Below are 11,246 nucleotides of genomic sequence, written 5' to 3' on the forward strand. Positions count from 1 at the left end.
AGAGTTCATGACCTCTTGTAGGTTATAATTTATCTAAGAAGACAATGTAAAATAAGAACTCAATAAAGAATTAAACCATATGGTCTCATGTCTAAGATTCAGGATTCAGTTACAGAAAGCAAAGGTTAAGCCCAGCCAGCATGGCTCAATAGTTGAGTGTCGAACTATGAACTGGGAGGTCATGGTTCGATTCCTGGTCAGGGTACATGCCCTGGTTGCAGGCTCGATCCCCAGTGACGGGTGTGTAGGAGGCAGCCAGTCAATGGTTCTCTCTCATCATTGCTGTTTCTATCTCTCTCTCTCCCTTCCTCTTTAAAATCAATGTAAAAAATATGAAAAGGAAAAGAAAGCAGAGATTGAGGAATATTGACATCATTGGAGAAGTATTCATAAAATTAAGTGGTTTTAGGAGATGAATATATATATATAGAAAAGAAAGAAGGGTATTTTTAGTATAAAAAACAGAATAAGGAAAGATATCAGAGTGCTCATTGAAAAAATAATTTGGAAATAGATTTGGAAGCCCTAAATTATAGAACTGGAAATGGAAATAAGTGGGTAAATCAAAGGTGTAATTGATAGGAAAATTACATAACAGAATAGAATATGACAGTTAGATAGATAAATAGATATAGGATAGAATAGAATAGAATAGCACAGAATAGGACTTAAAAAAACAGATTTGATAGAAAATGTGAAGACAAGAAACAATAATGGCTTGAAATGTTCTAGTCTGGGACATGAGAAAATGTCTTCCTATACCAGAGGCAAAAGAAGAGAAACTGAAAAAGAGAACTCTTGTGTTGGGGGATGGGACCATGTAAAGATGATATTTTTAGTTTGGGACTTACGGTATTTGAGAAGCTGCCAAAATAACTGTTGGTTTTTCTGAAGATATTTATGAAACAAAGAACATCATCTCAGGTGATGGCCAAGACCTAAAAAAAATAATGTTAACTACTGTGCATGTAATGATAAATACATAAGATAGGTTTTGTCACTTTGCATAAAGACTGACATCATCTTGAGAAAATATACTGGTTTGGTAGAGATGTCAAAAATAAGAGTAGTCAGCTCAGCCAGCTTGGCTCAGTGATTGAGCATCGACCTATGAACCAGGAGGTCATGGTTCAATTCTCGGTCAGGGCACATGCCTGGGTTGTACCGAGTAGGGGGCATGCAGGAGGCAGCCGATCAATGATTCTCTCTCATCATTGATGTTTCTATCTCTCTCTCCCTCTCCCTTCCTCTCTGAAATCAATAATATATATATATATATATTTTTTAAATGAGTAGTAAAAAATCTGAGGTGAGCAAATTGCAGGCAGAAAGGAAGATAAACAGAAAAGTAGTTTTACAGAAGCCAAGGAAATGCCACCAGTGTGCGAAGGATGATTCAAATAGAGCTCTATCAAGCTGCTTCCCTCTTGTAACATCTGCATTCCCCATTCTAAAAACAGAGGCTTACATAACTTTATACATCTTGACTAGAAGAGTGTAGGTTTCACAATTCATTGTTAGTGTTTCTGTACTATCTTCTGCAACCTCGATTAATCCTAGGTCTCTGCTATGTGGACACACCTTATATCCTCATTTGTAGAACAGTAAAAATTATACAGTCCTTTGAAAAAGTCACAACCAGGTGTCTTAAAGATATTTGGGTGCTCAAGAAATTGTAGTGATATTTATTTTTGTTTTTACTTGAGCAAAATTAGAGTTGATTGTGGTGATTATACTGCAAACAGATTCAAATCTAATACTTAGGTCCGCTTTGGCCTGAAATATCTTCAATTTCCTATGTCTAAATCAGGGGTAGTATAATCTCAATCCTGAGATTTTTCTATATTTTACATATCAAAAACAATTCCCATTGAAACTCTATGACACTGACATGTCACTGAATGCATGGAGTGTTATGGAACTATATCATATTTTACCATTTATTGTCCAAATACAGAATTGGTTGTAATGCCCTTCTCCTTGTGTATGCCTTCAAATATCCTCCTTGATATTTAAGGTAAATTTTTAAGACTTCCTAGCCTTGGTGAGATTCAATTATTTTGTCCATGGGACCTCCTCACTCAACCTGAGTAGTACACTTGCCCTCACTTTGGTATTGCTTAGTACAGAGAGCAATTTTATACTTAACATATAGATAAACTCATATTATATGCATGTATATAATGTGTGTATCAAATTTCATATAACAATACATTATCAAAAACTAAACTTTATTCTCAATGAAAGTACTAAGTTTATAAAGATACGTGAGTGTAAAGAAAATGGCCTCTGACAATACAAATTTCCCCCGAACCCTTTTTCTTCATCGCATATTTACTGCAACTAGGCTAATAATTATTTCCTGTATCACAAAAGTGTTTTGAGAAATACATTCATCTAGTCTTCTAAAGATCACAGAGCACATCAGAACTATTTTCATCTAATTTTTTTTTATTGCTTCTGTTTAGGGTCAAACAGAATACTGTAGCTTTTCTCCTTAGAGTGTGTGCTGAATTCCAAAACTTTGGTCATCTTTATCCCAATGATGTTCAGATCAGTTTTAATTATGAAAACAAGATGTTTTAGCCTGTTAAAACAATTTATTTAACTTAGGTAGTAGATGCATAATGAGCAATTAGAATAATCACATTTCAAAAGCCCATTTAAGAAAAAAGTCAATACTCCTATATAAATAAATTTCTGTTTCTTCAAATTTTCTTATTTTATTGTATTGTTAATCGTCACCCGAGGATTTATTTTCCATTGATCTTTTTAGAGAGTAGAAAAGAGGTAGGGAGGGAAGGGAGAGGGAGGGAGAGAGGGAGGGAGAGAGGAAGGGAAAGGGAGAGGGAGGGGGAGAAAGAGAAGGAGAGGGAGAAGAAGAGGGAGAGGGAGAGGGGAGAGAGACACATCCATTGGTTGCCTCTTGCACAGGCCCCAACCGAGGCTCAGGATGGAGCCTGCAACCCAAGTGCATGCCCTTGACTGGAAATGGAACCAAAGACCCTTTGGTGTACAAGCCAATGCTCTAGCCCCTGAGCAACACCGCCCAGGCTTTATATTTAAAATTTCCACAAAAATAAACTTCAGAAATTTTTGTGTATTCCCTTCAACACTTACATTCAAGGTAAACAGATTTGGCTGGAGGCCAATTAAGGCCAACTGGAAACATCAACATCTGGATATGTGTGGGTGACTCTCTAACAATCCCACATACACACACACACACACCAGGTGCTCAAAATATTTTGAAAAAGGTAAGTGAAAGGAGGTTACTTTCATATATAGATTAAATTGTTGTATGATAATTTTAGGACTGAACTCTTTGGAAGGTTGGGTTTTGCTTCCTTCATAAAAATGTGCTAGTAGCAGGATTTCATAGACAAATTCACTTGTGTTACCTATATATGTTCCTTTCCCCAAACAGAAACAATAAAATATAGTTTTGTTTCTGAGACTATTTTATTTTAAAGTCAGTTAAAACAGAAGTCACATAAAGTTCTGATTATTACTAAGGTTGAATCCTAATAGTTTTCAGATTGACCTTTTCTCTGTGTTAAGAGTGAAGTTCAAGTGCACACCTACACTTTCAAAGCTCTGGAGAGAATCAGTTTAGGACACAAAAACTCTAGCTAGCAATCTCTCCTAGTTTTTTGTTTTGTTTTTTTTAAATATATTTTATTGGTTTTTTTACAGAGAGGAAGGGAGAGGGATAGAGAGTTAGAAACATCGATTCAGCTACCTCCTGCACACTCCCTACTGGGGATGTGCTCGCAACCAAGGTACATGCCCTTGAACGGATCGAACCTGGGACCCTTCAGTCCGCAGGCCAACGCTCTATCCACTGAGCCAAACCGGTTAGGGCTCTCCTAGTGTTTAATAAGGACTAGAAAATACAAACATGTAAGTCTGTTTATATTGATTTTATCAAAATTTCTTAAAATTTAAAAGAGATCCAATTCTTATTTTATTTCAACTATCTCTTCAACTCTGCTCCCATCTACACCCCAAGAAATGATGAAATCTCAGCTTTTCTCTAGGAAGGCAAGTATTTTGTCACAGCAAAAGATAACTAAATCATTAAAAAGTAATAAATTCTTGGCTACAAATACATTTTTAAAATTAAAAAGTAATGTACAAAATTTAGCATAATGACACAGTTGACTCACTCTCTTATTTCTCTGATCAGTCTTTTAAAGATATTCTATAGCAATATATGAAGCTAGAATTTTGTGTCTGTGTGTGACCAATACTTCTTAAAGAAATCAACAAAAGTTAAAATTGCCTAAGGATGCATTAGAAAGCAGATGGATATTTTTGAAAGTCGCAAAGCATTTGGTAGAATCACTCTTTTAACTTCTTAATGCCAAAAGCACAAAATTATCATGGGATCATTGTACTTGGAATAAAGAGGAAGGATGAATGGCAGAACTGCATACAAACTGTGGTTGTCCTAATGGACATTTGCTTAAGACAAACAGATAAATACCCACAACCCATAAAATGTGCTCTTCTATTTCTAACGATTGAATGCACGTTTTCACATTGATTATCATCTAGGAACTCAGACATTTATCATGCCATCTCCTCTGCAAAGCATTTGATAGGCTTTCCTCTAACAGCCTCAGCCAGAGAGCATTGCCTAACAAAGAAGCATTCAGAAACTCTGTGCATGTTTACAGAAGGCTTAACCCACTAGGATGAAAACCAAAATAGGGAAACAACTTCCTGTATCATCTATTCCCTCAACTTTGTAGATGTAACTTCATATCACATAGCAGCAAAAATCACTCTGCTCTTCCCCAAACAAATTCAGCTGAAGCTCTTAATCAGCATCTTTGAAAGCCTGAGCGTGGCTTACATATTTATAGATGCGAACGTCCTAGCCACCATAGGCTAAACTGGGTAAGTCTTGTCAGGAGACTTTGGAGCTATTGCTATATGCAACGCCAGGAAGGATCTGCTAAGGCTGTTATCAAATGCAGTCCTATCAGCACTAAACATTTGGCTTGGCATTTTGATAGTAACATTTTAAAGAAAACAGACAAAATAGAATTCTCCTTTATATGGTAAACAGATAATAAATAAGAAGTTTCTCTTGTTGGTTTAGCAACTTAAAAACTAGCTGAAGTCTGGAACATAAGAAATGTAGGAGATGGCATCCATGATAAATTCTCCAACTGGGTAATGAACACTCTAAATGGATGTTGCTAAATTTGTGCTGTAATTCCAATTGAAGGGCTGTTCATTCATATGACTGTTTCACATGTGATATTTATAGGCCTTGCAGTATTAATAAAGACTTCCCAGCTTTGCATTTTACTAAATCTCTAGCTTATTCCAGTAAGGAAAGTCTTATTCACTACTTACGGAATAAAAGAGTAAAAATCTAGTTAGGGAAGGAGCACTAGGCGGATACAGTGGTGGAAATGGGACTGAAGAAAGAAGAAAACTTTGGCTATCTCTTGGCCACAGCAAACCTATCTTTATCCATCAGCCTGACTCTGTGCCTTCCTGTTCATCTTCCACTGCGCCTTTCTAGCTTGTGGTTTTTCTTGCTTCTTGCTAAAATTAAGAAAAAAGGGGCGGAGTGTTGCCTGCTGATGTTTATTTATTTGTTGTTGTTAATCCTCACCCGAGGATATTTTTTCATTGATCTTTTAGAGAGAGTCCAACAGAGAGGGAAAGACAGAGAAAAACATCGATGTGAGAGAAACACATGGATTGATTGCCTCCTGCATGCGCCCAGACCATGGTCTAGGCGGGGGAGGAGCCTGAAACCAAGGTACATGCCCTTGACCGGAATCAAACCTGGGACCCTTTGGTCCACAGGCTGACACTGTATCTACTGAGCAAAACCGACTAGGGCATCTGCTGCTGATTTTTAAATCTTTGTCTCACTGGTAGGTTTATAAAATTTAAATTTAAAAGGTTGACTGCTTATACAGGAGTTGGCAGAGAAGTTTTTCTATTTTGCAACTGTTATCTGCCAGCAGTTTGGTGAATGGGTGTCCTTATGAGCACCATAACCAGCAAGGAAAGAAGTGCAGGGAAGTTGAGAGGCTTGTCCAAGATACTTGATGAGCACCAGGCAAAGGCGCATTTCCACTGGGCTTTTCAGAAATCACACTTCACATTCTTCCCACACCACTATCCTCTCCTTTCAGAAGAATAGTACATCCGAAACAAGAGTAGTCAGTGTGGTTTTCCTCCTGACCAAGATTTCTGAAGAAACCAAAATCTGCAGAGCTACCCTTGATTCCTTTACCTAAAGTACTTTCCTCCCATCCCAACTGTTCTCAATCTTAGCTCTGTATTTCCTTCTTGTCACTTATGTAACGTATAATTATTTTTCTGATTACTTACTTATCTGTCTTACACAGTAGAATATAATAATCTCCCTGAGGGTGGGAGAGTATCTTGTTTGTTGTACTCGCTGTATCTAACTTTAAGCACAGCGCCTCATACATAGTTGGGTTGCAATAAGTATTTGTTAAATGTGAGAATAGTTAAATTTCTTTATCATTTACACAGAATAATGAAGCAGAGTTCCTTAGGATATCACTTAGAATCAAATCCCCCAAGTGCAAGAATTTTTCAATAGGAATAAAACTTGTGGACTTTAAAACCATAAAAGGGCTTACGAAAACCACTTAATTTAAGCATTTTGTGTAATTGATGAAGCACTGAATCCCAGAGAGGTTACTCAGCCTACCCAAGTCATACACTTAGCCAGGGAGCTGAGGCTAGAACCAACTGGGAGCTTATCAACTGTATTTATTTACACGTACCCCACATTCCTGAAGAGAGGGTCTAGGGAGATTGACTAATAATGCTGAGAAAAGGCAGAAGTTAGTTCCCTGAAACAAAGTTCAATCACAGTTTGTCATACAGCTGGATACATTTGACTCCGCTTCCACTGAACACTAATTTACACAAGAAAATACGGTCCACTGTATACCACTGATCAATCATGAATTCTGCTTCAGACCTTAGTGCACTTTTTAGGATCAAAGACATATTAACATGCTTTAGCCCTCCACCTCCCCCCGCCCTGCCCCTAACACACACACACACACACACACACACACACACACACACACACTCTGCCATTTCTGAAATAAAATCCTTGGAAAGGTAGGGTAGTTTATCAAATAAAGCCACAGATAGGAACTTCATATCCAACTTTCCAATTTCTGCATCAAATCAGAGAAAAAATGTTTGGTGGCATAAATAAAATAAAAAAAGTCTTTTCTCACTTACCTACTAAATATACCATCTTAGGTACCTATAAGTGATATTTCATCTTCAAATGCAGGCTGTTTGTGAATACACACCAAAGATTATTAATACTATTTTATGAGTATATTTCTGCGTAACAAAAGGGAAGGGGGTGGGAAATGCCCAGACTGATATCATCTGCAATTCACACCACAGAGCGTAGTTATTACAGCCCGTATGGAGCGAAGGTCACCTGCTGCTGCTGCAAGTTCCACGAGGGTGTGGCAAGGTGCCCTGCAGAAGTAAAGAGCTGGGTGCGGAGTGGCAGCTCCTTGGTAGGGGTGCAGAACCGGTGATGTGAAGAGGATGCACAGAAGCTGCCACGCTGATGGGTGAAAACTAGAGGATCAAACAAATGCTGCTGATTTCCAAGTTGTTCTCCTACAATAGCAGCCAGCACCAAGTGAGGCGCTGTGGTGGGGAGCATGCTGCGCTCGGAGACTAATTGCTGCACTTGTTAGCGTGTGCAAGAAGGTGTTTATTTGCTTTACATGTGTTTGGTGCCAAGACATCCTGGGGATTTGGAGCTGGAGTAGAAACAGAATGACAGTGTTTAGAAAACTAAACGCAAAAACAAAAGGGAAAGAGAATTTTTTTTTTCTGAAAGTGGCTTGAACATTAAACGTATGAAAAGCTGGAGGCTCTTATCCTGGGTGATTAATTCTTCAGTCTCCTTCAGATCAACCCGTGGGAGCCCACGCTAGAATGGAGTGTGTTAGGTCTGGGATGCTTTGATGTTGTTACTTTCATTTAGATGGTGAATTATTCAAAGCAGGGAGGATCAGCCTGAGAGCTACCAATAGAAATGAAAGGGAATGAACTCGGGGAAGAGAAGGAAGTGAAGCACAAAATGTGGGTGTTCAAGCAGTTCCACCTGAATGGCAAAGTGTGGAATATGTACTGTGGGGAATTGGCCACACTGGATCTTTCCAGCTGCAGAAATAACTAGATTTTGACTGACATTTTCAAAGGTTTAATGATGGAACTACTTCTACTGAACAACCTTGTTATTCTTCTCTCATATTTCATAGGCTTCCAAAGTCTCCCTTTGTACAGAATTTTGCTACTTCAGATCTAAGTCAAAAATACTTCTGGAATATGATTAAAAAGTAAGTTTACCAATGACCATGGTAAGTATTAAAAATAATTATTGTTATTCATTATTTTTCTTCTGAGATGCAGAGATATGTGAGCACTAATAAACTTCCCAGGACAAATAATTTTCCATTTGATTAGCATATTCTGCAGACTATTTGTTATTTAAAATTGAGGAATATTTTGAATAATATCCATTATGTACCATATATCATTTTTCATGTACCTGTTTTACATAAACTGTAAAAAATTAAGCTATTGATTAGCTTTTTATTTTTAAATTACAGTTTACTTTCAATAGTACCCACCTCAAACATAGTTATTACAATATTCTTGACTATATTCCCGATGCTGTACTTTACATCCCTGTGACTATTTTATAACTTAATCCCTTCACCTCTTTCGTCCAGTAATTATATTTTTTAAAGTTCCCTTTATTACTTCAAAAATTTATACAAAATATTTTGCTTGGTTTTATATTCTCTCTCTCTCTCTCTCTCTCTCTCTCTCTCTATCTCTATATATATATATATATATATATATATCTTTCTCCCCACCCCCTTTCAGGTATTTAAAAATTTCTCAAAAAGGAGGAAGTGGAAACCTTCATTTTCACACAAGGACAATAATGCAAATCTACATACACCATAAAACATTTTTCATCTTAATGTCATTTACTTTCTGTTTTTTACTACTTCCTGCCACTATAGTGTGAATGGTTCATTAATGTGTAATGAAAAATGTATGTCAAATTGGGATTCATGCAAATCATCAGTCCTACACAAAAAGCAAATTTTATATCCCTGAAAATCTTACAAGTTTGTCAAGATTAAATTTTTATTTAACTTTTAAACTATATTTACTTGGTCTTAGAAACGTTGTCAGGAAGAGGATATAGTTTGTACCCTCTCTAATGAAGATTAATTTCATGCTTTTTATCTTGTCTTCTGTGTATATAAAACAATGTGCTTGCAAAAAAAAAAGCCTATGGCAAAGAAAAGTCAACTAATTTACTAAGTAAATGAGCCTCTGTCACTTATTCAATGCAAAACACACTAAGTAAACCAGCCACATTTTTTAAAAATGTTTTTATTGATTTTATAGGGAGGAAGGGATAGGAAAAGAGAGATAGAAACATTGATTGGTTGCCTCCTGCATGCCTGACTGAGCATCGACCCCACAACGCTGGCATAAGGACTGACTGTGAACTGAACCAGTGACCTCCTGGTGCATGGGATGACATTCAACCAACTAAGCCACACTGGCCGGTCTAGCCACATGTTATTAGCATAGCTGTTAAATCTACACAGGACCTATTTTACCTCATGAAAGCTTCTAAAAGAGAAGAGTACCAGAAAAACCAACAGAACTAGTATGTGCAGGTGTGTGTATATGTGTGCGTGTTGTATGATTTACCCTGATATTTGTAATTCTCAACCAAAACGCAGGGTTCTCCTTTGTTTTCTGTATTCTCTATTTGCAAATTTATGCTATCTTCACTTTCTTCACCAACCACTCAATTCCAAGATTGAGATGTCACTCAGAAAAATGCTTGTCACTGTCGCCATGGCCAGATCCAGAAATGACTCAGAGATTTAGCTTGGGGGAAGAAGAGACTATAAAATAGATGGCTCCTAATGTGTTTCAAAAGAAAAGGCTTTGTTTGTAGCTCAACTTACTCCAAGTAGAAAAAAAAAGAGATCCATAAACAGACACACCCTACTAAGAATGCTAAAAGTCAAAGACAAGAAAATCTTGAAAGCAGCAAAAGAAAAACAATGCATCACTTAAATGAAACTACAATAAGATTAATAGCTGATATCTCAGGAGAAGTCAGAAGGCAATTGTTAACATATTCAATGTTCAAAACATCCAGTCAACTAAGAATTCTATAGCTAGCAAAACTGTCATTGCCAAATGAAGGTGACCTGAAGGCTTTTCCATTAAATATCTATATATTTGCTGATAGCAGACCTGTCTTACAATAAATACTAAAGGAAGTTGTTCAGGCTGAAAGCAAGTTTCCTCAGATAGTAACTTAAATTCATACAAACAAAGAGCACCAGTAGGAATAATTATGTAATTATAAAGAATTTACTACTGCATATTTTAAAATTTTCATCTCTTAACTGATTTAAAAATCAATTGTACAAGATAAAACATACATATGATGTATTGTTGGATTTATAACATATGGAAATGTAATATATGAGTAACATATTTGTTAATAACACAGAAAATGTAGGAGAGGAGAGCTCAGTGATATTATGGGTGAAAAGAATAATTACAAATGTTAAATTAAAAATGAACACTATGGATTTTTAAGTTCATATTAATAAATGTAATATGTATAACAATAACACCACAAAAATTGGACAAATAAAACAGAGTTATATAGAAGTAGTACTTTCTATTATTATTAGAATTAAGCTAGCATAATCAAAGCTTATTTTGAATAATTAAAAAGTATGTATGGTAAACCCTAGAGCTATCACTAACAAATATAACTCAAAAGAAAATCAATAATAAAGCTAAAATGCTACATCAAAAATGTTCACTCAATGCAAAAGAAAGTAAGAGAAGAGGAATAGAAGAACAAAAAGAGACATGAGACATTAAAAAAATTTAAAACAGCAGACATAATTTATCACAATATTAATAACATTGAATGTGAATGAATTGAGCAAGCCAATCAAAAGATAAAGATTGTCAGGCTGGATTAAAAAAACAAGATTCAACTATATGTTATCCATAGGAGCAACACTTTAGACTCAAAGACACAAATAGATTGAAAGTCAACTGATAGGGAAAGATGCATCATGCAAACATCAACCACATGAAAGCTGGAGTAGCTATACTAATATCAAGCT

Source organism: Myotis lucifugus, unplaced genomic scaffold (assembly GCF_000147115.1).
Source record: "Myotis lucifugus unplaced genomic scaffold, Myoluc2.0 scaffold_271, whole genome shotgun sequence".
Taxonomy (NCBI): Eukaryota; Metazoa; Chordata; class Mammalia; order Chiroptera; family Vespertilionidae; genus Myotis; species Myotis lucifugus.